This window comes from Stegostoma tigrinum, chromosome 21 (genome assembly GCF_030684315.1).
Source record: "Stegostoma tigrinum isolate sSteTig4 chromosome 21, sSteTig4.hap1, whole genome shotgun sequence".
Taxonomy (NCBI): domain Eukaryota; kingdom Metazoa; phylum Chordata; class Chondrichthyes; order Orectolobiformes; family Stegostomatidae; genus Stegostoma; species Stegostoma tigrinum.
In genome coordinates this window covers 38,697,381-38,710,394 of record NC_081374.1, presented here as the reverse complement: position 1 = coordinate 38,710,394, position 13,014 = coordinate 38,697,381, and the positions used below count along the sequence as shown (strand labels likewise).

The window sequence follows — 13,014 nt, the reverse complement described above, 5'->3', positions numbered from 1 at the left end:
CATGTTAGCTCCAACCCAGATCCAAGTGTAGGGAGAAAATCTGAGTCAATTTATATGTCTCTGTTGCTTAGCTCCTGGCATTTTATTTATTAAACCACTTTGAAGGAGATAAGGAATAGATTTTACTAGTTTTAAGATGACAATTTGGGTATTGTGCGGTGTGCAAGCTGGGCAACTTTTTTATACCAGACAATTAATGATGGGAAGAACGCAGTCATTCAATCAAACTTTTTTTCTTCCAAGGGAACTTACAGAATTTTTGCTTTTCACTGCTCATTTAAATGAACATTTTGTTAACGAATTCACCTTGTCTATTAGAATAGGGGCCAGTTAGCTGGACAGATGGTTTGCAGCACTGATTTACGCCAACAGCGTGGTTTCAATTCTGGCACCGGCTGAGATCACGAAGAAGGCTCTCTCTTGTGTGCTTTCTCAGTCAGATGCAAGATTGCAGCAGAATAGGACTCCTCAGTCAGAGCTTGTCCAGTCTGTCTTTTTTTTTCCTTTTTTTTCTCTTGTTTCGTGTTTTAATTTTCCTCCTTTCCTGGACACCTTGCACCAGTGTGGACCCAGCATGGCAGTCTGTCAGTGGCCCACATAGTGCAGTGATGGTAACAAGGTCAGCTAGTTGAACCTCATAGAATGATTTCCCTGACTGGAGCTGGTAATCTTGTCCAATCAGGGAGCCCTGGTTGACAGATGTAAAACAGGAGTGTCACGGGTTCCGTTCACCTTGAGAACTGGCTCTGAAGGAGCTGGATCAGTGTAAAGAACTCTCCACATGTGGATAAAGGGTGCCTTGATGACAGGATACTGGCCTCTGTGAAGTTATTTCAGTCAAGTTCAGAGCATGATCGCCTGAGGAAACGTAGAATTTCTGCATTTGAAAAGTCTATACTGTGCATAACTACACTGAAGCTGGGGCAGAGTGAAATATGTGTAGGTGCCAGCTCACCAGCGTTCAAAGGAGCTTTCAGAGTGTCACAATAGTCCTACAGATTATTAGGATCATTAAGACATATCCCTGGTAGAGTAGCAATAGTTTATGGAAAATTACCCTGCTGTTCTATGACCTCCATGACTTCATCTCTGCCTTTTACACTAGTGCCCTTACTATTGCCTGTTAGCCAGTCATTCAAGACTGCTGTACCCGATGGAGTGATGATGCAGTCTGAAGCCAGGACCAGCGTTGCATGAGATTATCCTCCAAGGCCATCTGTAATCTCCTCTACTAAAATTCAACAACTTTCCCACCAGCCATGCTACAGCCATTTGGGGCAGTGAAGGGCACACAGAGAACAGAGCAAGGAAGTAGATCAAGATTATTTTATTTGTATGCACTCTGGCATGATTTTAGATGTAACCTTGTTTTGAAATGTGTATTTTGTTTCCACTGGCTAAAAGGATGATGCGATGGTCACTGACTGAGAGCAAAGGTGGACTTCTTATGAATGAAGAATTATGATTAAGATTACTAGTGGCACACTTGAATTTGTTCCTCACATAAAACCCTGCTTCTTTATGGTTTCTGCTCTTCCTTGCCAGATGGATTGTGGCAAAGTCTGCGCCATCGTAATGATCAGATTGTACAGTGCACCACCATAAATATTGAATTCATTTAGCTGAATGCTGCAAGATTCCTTCAGTGATCTGGGCAGCAAGATTCATTACTTCAGCATGTGAACTATCTGCTGTATTAGATATATTTTGTGGCAGAAAAACTGAGCATCATATATATGAGTATGGGTTAAGAACCAAACTCTGGAGCCAAATCATCAGGGTATGGGCCCTTTTCCCTGGTAGCCAGCAGAGTGGGTGAAATACAACTCCCACAGAATTAACATACCACAACTGCTGGATATTGATCTGTCCAACAATGTCCAGCATGGAGTCTCATCACAAGCTCGGATATTGAATCCCTTTGGTTTGTCTGTGTGGCAAAGATGACATAAGGCAAACAAAGCAGTGTACGTACAGTAATGTAACATTCTGCTCTAAGAAAGACTGGCCTCTCTGAAAACACTCATGCTTTCTCATGAGCCTCAGCAACCTCCATTTATGCAACAATAGATGGCAAACTGTACTAGATATTGCTAATATGTCCACCACCAGCCTGTAAGGAGCCATTTAGATAAAAATTCATAGACAGGGTCACGGGGATTGGTGATATCCTCTTTTCTAAGGTTGGAGTTACCATTGCGTCAGTAATTGACTTCTGTGGTGAGCTTCTTACTAAACTGCAGACTGATCCATTTTTGGCTATCACCTGAGGGTTAAACTTCCTGAACATGTTGGATGGATGTGACATCCTACTGGGACCCTTTCTGCTCCATTCCTCCTCCCCTTACGATAGCTTGTCCTGCTCTGGATGACCTTTGTGTATTCTCCAGCCATGCTCCGTTCCAAGAGAAAGCTTTAGTAGCGTACGCAATACTGGGATAAATGGTTTGTTTGGAAGCTTTGTCGTCAATGTACTTCAGTGCCTATGGCTATACTCCTTGTAGATTCTGGAACTTTTCAACAGTTATGCAAAATACCCGTATATGTAAAATCACAGCAGCAGTTGGGAGTGAACAACTAGCAACTAATCTGTAGTCAATTAAGGGGTTCTTGTGGTGCTACCACAGAGCAAGGAGGCCTTTGTTCAAGTCCCATCTGCTCCAGATGTGCATCATAATAATTCTGAACATGTTGATGAATAACATCCTCTGTAGTCAATTCATTATCCCTTGACGTAGCACCAATGTATGATCCTTTAGCTGCTTAATACATATTCATCTCTGAGGTTAAACCTGACATTAGCTGGGGCATGAGGCTCCATTAGAGTTTCACTTGCCAAATATGCCGTTATGATATATCACTTTTTATATACTTCCATGGATGCTGACTGTGGACATCATTTCAGAATTCTAACCAGACTAGTTATAGGGCCATGAGTTGGGCTGAGCCAAGATCCATTTTCACCTTATTAACTACTTAATTGACCTGTTTTGCTAATCTATTATTTTGACACTGGAATTTTTGAAGGACCACTACATCCCACATTCAATGAGGTCATCTCAATGGTCAAATATTTCATCTCCCATCCCAAATTTTCCACTTCATTGTCACACTCAACTTTGAAAACCCTTCAATTTTGTCTTTTCTTAAATTCCTCCTATTTTTCTTCCTTCACACTTGCACCAAATCAAATGCACCACATATAGGTTAGTTTGATATCCTTTAGTGTATCTCCCAGCTCCTACTGGCACTGCTTTAGATGACTGTAGTTTGTGTTCAGTGTGCAGGCAGGAAGTTGCGAAGTCTGTAAATAATGTAATGTATGGAAAAGTCAGTAACTTTGTAAGCTCATTGTAGCTCTGTGGATCTGCCAGTCCTGTTTGTAAAAATGGTAACACTGCATTTGTAAGCAGTTGTTCTAAGCTACTTAATTTAAAAGCACATAGCATTAGAGACAGAGTGTACCTAGCACATACAATTTGACAAAAGTATTGAAATATCTCAAACACTAGTCATTTGTTGAGAATTCAGTTATTCTTTTTAACTCTTCGGTTCCCCACTTTGTATGGTGGAGGTAATGGAAGTGTGGTGTAGATGTTGGCTGGAAATAATCCTCTTGAGAAAGTTAGCAGCATTGAGAGAAATAACAGTATTTGGAAATGTAATGTTTGTGCCCTTTGGGAAGCAGGTGACAAGGAGCAGTGTGCAAATGTTGACTGTGCTGCAGTGTATTTTATGTTTTCTTTATCAGTCTTAGAAGATGTAATGATTATAGAGCAGTGTATTGGTGCAGGACAGTCTCTGGGTCTCAACTCAAACTGAGTGATGGGATCAGAAATGTTTTTTCTGAGCTGATAGGAAAATTCCTGCGTGGACTTTGACAGTTTCTGCCCACATATAACAGGATAGAGTTTAAAATAATGGTCCTTTAATAAGAGTTCTGATTTCATCAGCATAAATCAGCAAGGATTACAGGCATGGGGGAAATGTTACCTTTGATAGAGTTGGAAATCTGTATTTGAAGCAGCAGTGAGTTGGAATATTGTAAAGGAAGTTGTTAATTGGACAACAACATTGCTGCCACCCTGGTGATTGTGCTGTCAATTTCAATAAAGAGTAGTGTACGGAATGGCTAGCTGTTTTGTTTTGAAAAGCAGCCATGCATAGGCTGCTTAAACAGGCTAACAAGCAGATGCTCTAATTTGGTGCCATTTTAAATGAAATGCCAGCAGGAATAATATTCAAGTGTGGAAAGGTGAATTTACTGGTCATACTACATTCAGAAGGCGTAGAAAGGACTTCAGGAAGAATTATGGCTTGCCGCTGGCAAAATAGTTATTTTTGGTTGTAACCTAAGTGAGAGCTGGTCACACATCAGGAATGGCCTTTTTGAGTGGTGGAACAAGCCTGGACTGGATGGGGAACACTTGTTCCTAAGACAGGGTCATGTCTTGATTTTATTGAATTTCTGTTACTACTTTTATTCTTGACTCCATATTCTCATTTTAATTCTTCTTCTTGTGGCCGTCAGGATGACCCCACTAACTAACTTGCTGTTTGGGCTTGAACCACAACACATCTTAGCCTCATGGGTGGAAGCTGCGATTTAGTGTTGTAATAATCGATACATACCAGGATGTCTGCTGAATTAACCAGTTTTTAAAAATATATTGGTATTGCTGACTTCAGCAAATTTGATCACTAATTTTCACTATTTATCTCCAGTTCTAGATATCCTCTGGATGTCTAAGAGCCTTGAATCTATTTTACCTTGGCCAGTGGGACTAAAAAAAGCTGATCCTCCTGGGACTCATCCAGCATTTCCTATACTCCTCGCCTCATGACTGCAAGCGATGGCTAAATGCTCTATTACACCCAAAATGTATATGAGCCAAAGAATGTAAAATTGTATCAGAAAAATATGAAACAATGTTTCATATAATGTAGTGTCAATTAATCATTTAAGAGATATTAAGTGATTTCATTGGACCCTATTCTTTCTGCATTGAGAGTCACCTGCATGGGAAATAGAACTCAAAAAGCATGCAAGCAGCCTGTGGAATCTATTTTAGTAATATTTCACACCGTGAATCAGGCCTCGGTTTTAAATCAGGATTACAGGTATGTGAAAGATGTTCCTGCTGATACTTTGTATGATCCTGTGGTTATTACTGGATTAGAACATTATTGTCACTGCTGTGACGAATGTCTGGTTAATTCCTTCAGCTGATTCACTGAACTGACCAGGGAGTATACCATGCTAAAGCATTGTGTAAAGCAAGGCACAAGTTCTTATTAAAGTAGTGAATACTTTGTGGTCATTAAAAGCTATGTAAGTAATATTATTCCATCAGTTTTCTATTTTGCCATTCATGAATAGTGTGACAATAATACTTGCTCAATTATTAGGCTTTCTTGAAAGCCTACTGAACTAATCTAGTATGTCATTAAGCTACGTGTGACAAAAAGCATTCAGTTTCATCTCCAGGTCAGTGTCAAGTTAGCTGATCTTACTGAGCAGTACCAAAGGTGCTTTTTGCACTGCATTACAAATCAAGACACCCTTTTTCTGCTTTTGATTGCTATTTAGTGATCCCTTTACTAATAATGAACGTTGCAGATTTTTGACAAGGGTGGATTTGGCTTCAGCAAGCCAGTGTAATATTTTTGAATGTCACATGACATGTGTTACAGAAAAATTTTAAAAAATAGCGTTCATTGGATTATGTATTGAACAGTAAATGCATTCAGTGGAATCGTGTGGATGCATTTAAGTATCAGCATCTTCAATTACGAGAGTAAAGCAGTGTGTTGAGTGGATGAAGTAAATAAGACATTTTAAAGTCTTTTCTGTTGAAGGTTTCAGCCACTGCACAGAAACTAAGGATTTTTGCTTGTTGGGTAGGATCCAGTGGGAGACCACAGGGTTTATTCAGCATAAAGTGGAAGGATGTGCCCACTTGCAGCGGAGCCCAAAACCAGGGTCAATAAATGCAATAGGAATTTAGGAAAGAAATCTTTGCTATGTGTGATCAGCATATGGAACTTGCTGCCTTGAATAGTATTTTAGGTGTATTTAAGGGGAAGCTATATAAACACAGAGGTGGAATGAATAAAAGTTTATTGCAGAAAAATGATAAAGTTGACTTGCCAACAAATCAGTACTCTTCTCATGCAATACAAATTGTTGTTCCCTTTGAAAGTCGGTATTTGCAATCCCAATTTTTCCAGGCTGTGCTGTGTGAAAGAAAGGAAGTAATCTTTCTTATACGTGAGAGCTTGGTAGCTATTATGGAGGTGTGCTTTATGTCAAATAATAACGTCAAATCCACTGGTTGGAAACTTGAATTGAAATTTTACAAGATGTTTAAAAACACACAGAGCAAAGTGAAACAATAACAGAAAATGCTGTTGAAACTTTGGATCTGGTAGCATTGTGCTTAGTTGCAACATTGCAGCAGGCCCAGGACTGAAATATTAGCCTGAGAGGAAGGTGAATTATTGAAATAGCAAGCAACTGGAAAGTTGGTGTTATTCCTCAATCCATCATAAAGAGTTTTGGTTGGGGACCCTGAGTAGAACTGGAATAAGGAATGCTCCACATTCTTAAAGAAAGGGAGGCACATAGCTGAGACCCATGTGGGTACTGATAGTTGCATCTTTTTGACTTGGAGAAAATGAGATTAGTTGAGGAGAATTTGTTCAATGTGAGAATGAGGTCAACCAGGCGAAGGGTGGTGTACGGGGACCGTGTAAGTCTGTTCTTTTAGTTCAAAGAATAAGCAGAGAGTCTCTACAGACCATTCTGTTGCAAGAGGGACATAGAGGGACTGCACAGCTTCTAACCCCAGCCCACCATCTCTCTCCACCAATCCCTTTAGACAGCTTAGCAGAGTCGCATTTTAATTTTCACCCATTTTGCATCTCCATTTCTTTCTCCACGATAGCAACCTCTTTAAATTTGGTAACTCCAAGTGTAGATAATGAAGGATTTACTGTGGATATGCTGTCAAAATCTTACCCAGCTATCTCAGTCAGTAAAGACAGTTTTGAAATTGCAGGAATTGAGATTTGCCCGAATTCAGTAGTCTAAAATGTTTCAGTTGAAATAACTGAAAATATTTATGGGTACCACAGAAACTTGATGAATTTGAACCTCATGTGAAGCCAGGCAATTGAAACACTTTATATACATACTTTCTCTAAAGCCCAAGGAATTGTCTGCAGTCTCAGTGGTACAGATCCTAAGTTAAGCTATTTAATCTACATGCTGGGTTCCTATAATAATTTGAGAATCCATTGCAATTTTAACTAGGTGGTGAGCTTCTACTAGGTCCAGGTGCTAAAAGGGGATCATGGTCAGAAAGGCCTCAAAAGGTAAAGTTTATTTTCTTTGAGGCCAGGAGACTGGAAACTGCACCCAACCACCACCTAGCACCCCCGGCCCACTGCCAAAAATTCAAAATCCTGAATGGTCTTAACAAGCTGTTGTGGAAGGGGTGTTTACTTATGTTGATCAGTCCAGAACTAGAGACCATTATTTTAAAATTAGGGGTTACCCTTTTTGGTAAGAGGCTTTTGGCCAGGGGTTGTGCAACTTTGGAGTTCTCTGCCTCAGAAAGCATTGGAGGCTGGATCATTGGATATGGGTAGATTCGAATATCGTTTCAAATTCCAATAAGCCACGATCATCTTTAATAGCGGTGTAGGATTGCGGGACTGAATTGTCTGCTTCTCATAGTTCATCTATTTGTGCAAGTTTCAGTCTAATTAAATATAGAAGGGGCAGAATGGCTTTCTCCTGTTCCTAAACAAAGGCTTTCCACATCATCTGCAAAATGTAGTTATTATTCCTGTGACTTTTAGCTAAAGATTGTGTTCTGTAAGATATTTTAATATCCCTTGAAACAGACTCTATGGGATATGATTGGTTGATTATGATTCCATTATAAATACTCAACTACATTTGGCTTTATTTTCGGAATCAGCTTTTCCAGAATTTTTTTTTCCAGTATCGGTTGCTATTCCAGCCACAACATTGCTTTTTTGTTTAGAGAGGACAGGGTTTTCATTTTGGAGGGATTTTTTTTGAAGTGTGTATGTGTGTGTGTTTGTGTGTGTGTGAGAGAGAGAGATCCATCAATCATTTACTAATATCATACCTCTGACATTGCCCCAGGCTTAAAAGAAATATAGTTACCATTAAAGAGCTTCTCACTGAGCTCTAAGAAAAGACTTAAGAATGAATTGTAATGTTGGCTAAACTTCCCTCAGTGGACTTCTCAGCATCACTACCAGGTCCCTGCCTGTAATTAACACTCTGGGCTTCACTGATCAGAGAAAATGGGAATTATATTGAAACACCCACTTGTTTTGAACGATGTAATTTTCAAACTAAAGATTGTGGCTTTATGCTATTTAGATTTTCTGCATCTTAAACAGTGAATGTTATGTTTTTTAATTGTGTACTGTTCTGTGCAGCATTTTCTGAATGAAATGAAATAGTTCATTTTCATAATATAACGCGAGACTTCTTTTGCGTACCTCAATGGATTGATGCAGCTGCAATATTTGTGAACCCATTGTGATTTGAGGAATTGTGGGAGTTGAAGGCAATTTGCATTAAGTTGCCAGCTTGAGTATTTCAATCAACAAATTAAGTTTATTAACCAAGTTGTAAAGAATTTCCTTCATATGCTGACATTCCTCTGCACAAGACTTCAGAGCTTCTGTGATGTGCTCTGTACTGTTTGTAACTATGGAGACAATGATTTAGAGGCTTGGGATGAGAGGAAGGAGATTTTGCTGCTGCCCTGTGGACTCACAGTCGCATTGTAAAGTGCACTGACTTCATCACTAAATTCAAGTCAAGCACTGACGGTGTCAGTTGCCCGGCTTTGTTCACTGTTCCACTTTCCTTTAAAGCAAAAGCACGGTATGAAGGAATCCATTTAAAAGTGCTGAGGGAAAGACATTTACTGGTAAGGTTTAATTTTTCTAATGAATTAATCCTCTTGTAGTAATTCAATTATCTACTTGGAACCTTTCTTCTTGAGGACACATTCATTCTCACATTTTCAGAACCTATTGAAGTGAAGTGGTTCTGCAATATTTACAAGTGTCAGTCAAATTGGATTAATGAGCTATCAAATCGAACAAGGCAGATGGCAACATTTTTGTGCTCTGATTGGGTTGAGGGTTGGAGAGACTGGGAATGACTTTTAAATAGCTTGCAATTCTGATATTGTTTGTGTAAAAAATCAGCTATATACCCACTAGATTCACTGGATACTAATAACTATTTTGTAGAGTTTCATCTTGGATTGTTTGAAGCTAAAGCCTTATACAGATTTCACCTCAGGTGGATCTTTCCTTTTTTAGCCATTGTAGGTGTGCATTTGTCTGTGCACCTCATTAGGATATAGGGGCAAATTTATAAATGAAAATATCACTCAGGATTTTTTTAAAAAACAGCTCTGGTGCTCTTCCATGTCATGGCTTTCGCTTCCCTTCTCTCCATGTCTCATTGTAGATTTTGTCAGTGTATCAAGATACAGCTGTAGCTAAACATCACTTTCCATAATTTAAAAGGTTTAACAGCAATCATGCCTCATGGAGTACAATTGATGCCTTTCATTTCAGAGACTATGGTCTTTGTGAATATCAAATATCTAAGGTCACACATTTTTGTAAAGCTGGCTTGGTCTCAATTTTTTTTATTTTACCTCTTCCAATTTTCATTCTTCCTCTTTTCTGAAGGTAGTGATCATTAGATTATGGTTTTACATTGGGATCACCACATAGTTTGGAGGCATTTCTGAAAGCTTGACTCCATGATGCCTGTCATGACTTCTACAAATGTTATTGTTTTAGCTTCGTAAAAGGTGGGTCCTCTGGTGTTTGATCCACTGATATGAACTTGGCAATACAAGTATCTCTGACTTACAAGGGCTTTATTGTAGATCTATAACTCAGTGTTTACATCAGTTTCCACCATTGCCTTCTGGACTCTTTCCCTGTACCCCAATAGCCCAATGAATAGCTCAGCTTGGCTTTATTTTTAATCAAGCTGTTTAAACATGTTATAACACACCTTTGGGGCAGGTAGGATTTGAAACTGGGCTTTCTGGCCCAGAGGTAGGGATAATACAAATGTGTCCCCAGAGTAAATAAGACTAACTAAGAACTCAGCCTTAAAATCAAACAGTAACAACTTGTATTTTTTACCTTAAATCAACTTGTTCCAGCATGTTATAGCACCTCTGGAGCAGGTGGGACAAGAAGCCAGATCTTTTCTTCCAGAGGTGGGGACACTACCACTGCACCATAAGAACCCCTTAAAAACAGCACCAAGTGACACTGACCCTGAACCTAAAACCTTGAGCTGGAGTCTCCTGCTGTACTGAGTGGGTTGGGCACTAGGGAAGAACTTGGCGCTTGGCCCAATTGACTCATTTAAACAAATAACAGATTACAAGCACTGGCAAAAGACAGACAGAAGTGGTACAGTAACTGATATAATAGCAGACAGGCTGCACAATCACTTTGCTGGTCCTTGACTGTATGTGGGTGCCTAAAATATAACTGTTGATGTGGAATGTATAGAGTGGATCCTGTGTGTCATATTTCCCATACTTTACACAATCCATCCCAGTGAGCAACAGGAGGGAGTGTTTAAATGTAGGAATGATCTATTCCCTGCATCAATATACTCTTATTTCTGGATATACACTTGTGCATAGTCAAAGTTAGATTGCAACATAATTAAGCATAAATGCATGATTATGGACCACAGGACCAGAAATCACAAGTAATTAAATGATGCACTATCAAAATAAAGGACCAAGTTAGGTACAAAGATGGCATACTGGGTGAAAATTGCATTGATAACATGTATAGTCAGTAAGATTAAATACTAGTAGTAAGTTGACTGTTAACCCGTAAGAAGCTAACTTGTCGAAAGCATAGCAAGCTTATGTTTTTAAAATTCGTTGGCTGGAGCTGGGAATCACTGATGAGGTTTCTTCCCCTATTTCCCTTATGAATAGGTGATCGTAAGTTACCTTCGTGAATACAACTGAGGGGCTTGATAGGTGATTTCAGAACAATTAAAACTGCTGTGGGTCTAGAGCCACATAAAGATCTGACTTGGTAAAAGCGACAGATTATCTTCCCCAAAGCACATCAGTGGCTTTGGGTTAATAACAATAATGCAGTCATTTCATGTCCAGCATTGCTAATACTAACGTTTTAATTATTTATTTGAGTGAATTTAAATTCCCCAGCTAATGAGGGGGATTTGAAATATTTACTCTGAATCAGTAGTGCAGAATGGTAGTCTGGTGACATAACCACCAAGCTATTACACCCCTCCACAGCAACAGCATTACGTGAATTTTTTTTCCAACAGGAACTTGTAGAGTACCTTCAGCCTTTGTACGATGTTCCAAGACATTTTGTACAACCATTTATCAAACAAAGTTTGCTGCTGATCCACAGAAGTACATGTGAAAGGAGTTGAACAGAGGTAATTTTGTTTGAAGGCAAACTTTCAAGTGGGGAAGAGGCTTTCAGGATGCACTCCAGAGTTTAAGACCGTGGCAAATGAAGGCCTAAGGTGATAGTTGAATAGGACTGTGTGTGATCTAGGATATGACAGCAGGTCTTTAGATAACAATATTTGTGGAAGGTAGAATGCTTAAGGCTTGTCAGGAATGTATTGGATTGTACAGAGGTTAATAAAAGCACAGGATTTCAACAGCAAAGGAGCTGAGGTGGAGGCAGAGTCAGGGAAAGGTGGAAATAGGCAGTCTTCTTGATGACGATAGATGTGTGGTTGAAAGCTCAAGCATTAGTCCGACATCAAGGTTGCAAATCTGTCTAATTTGGCCTCCGTTGGTGGACAACTACTAAAACAGTTTAGGACGCTAGAGTGAGCAAAAGATCATAGTTCCATTGAATTCAAATTTCACAAACTGCCATACGAAGGATTCAAACTCAGGTTTCCCTTGGGTCTTTAGATTAGTAGCCCAGTAATAATACTTCTAGGCCATTACTTCCCACAAGAGATCATAAGGAGGAGCGGGACTAGGCCATTCAGCCCATTGATTATGCTCTGCCATTCAATGAGATCATGGCTGATCTGATAATCCTTAAGACCACTTGCTCATCCTTTTTCCCATTGTAGTGATTGTAATGACGTCAGCCAGCTGGACATTGTAGACTGAGTTCCCAGATTGGGACTGTTAATCTGGTCCAATCAATCAATCAGGGAGCCCTGGCTGACACAAAGAACGAGTGTCAGAGATACTGACATTCTGGTACCTGACTCAGAATGAGGCAGTACTAAAGTCAAGGACTGCTCATGTGTAAATAAAGGGAGACTTGGTGTTGGATACCAGCCACTGGACTTACTTCAGTGGGGACGGGAATAGAGCATGATCCTGAAGAATCTTGGTCACGACAGTTGTCTTTGAGTTGGAGTAAGTTGGAGTTCTTACATCATGACTTTGTTTGGAAAGCTTGACTAATTTGATGTAGCAATTGGACTGGACCCAATAAGTGGAAAGAATGTATTACTTTTCAGGACGAATGAGAAATAATGAGTAATTCTCCTGAAAGCCAGTGGAGATGCAGGTCTTTTTCTGTTACTAGGAGACTAACTTTACCTGAGACACCAGATACTAAGATTTTTCAAGAATTGACAGACATGGTTAAGGAATATTATGACCCTGTATCACCTCTAATTCTAAGTTGGTATCATTTTTACTTGGCAATTTGAGAACCAGGGAATCCATATTGGGATTTCTAATTGGGTTAAGACAACTGGCAGAAGTTACAACTTCAGTTTAGCCCTTAATGAGATGCCGAGAGACTGTGTCTATCTGGTATGTGGGATTAATGATCAAGCCCAATTGGGCTTCACACAGGCACTACAACTGGCCTTAATATTGGAAAATGCGGCAAGAGGAGCATATGAGTTAAGGGGGTATGCTGCTGGAAGTGGACATACTC

The 13,014-nt window shown here is 39.6% G+C and overlaps 1 protein-coding gene across 4 annotated transcripts in view; it reads left to right on the top strand.

Moving 5' to 3' along the window:
• pacsin1b (protein kinase C and casein kinase substrate in neurons 1b) overlaps positions 1 to 13,014 on the top strand; it is a 317,673-nt gene that overhangs the window by 98,128 nt on the left and 206,531 nt on the right. Inside the window, exon 1 of one of the 4 annotated variants that reach the window (XM_059653461.1) lies at positions 8,860 to 8,981. The exons of the other annotated variants lie outside the window; for them this stretch is intronic. The gene's annotated coding sequence lies outside the window, so the exon portion shown is untranslated. Of the gene's footprint in view, positions 1 to 8,859; positions 8,982 to 13,014 lie in introns of those variants that run through there. 4 annotated transcript variants of the gene reach the window in all.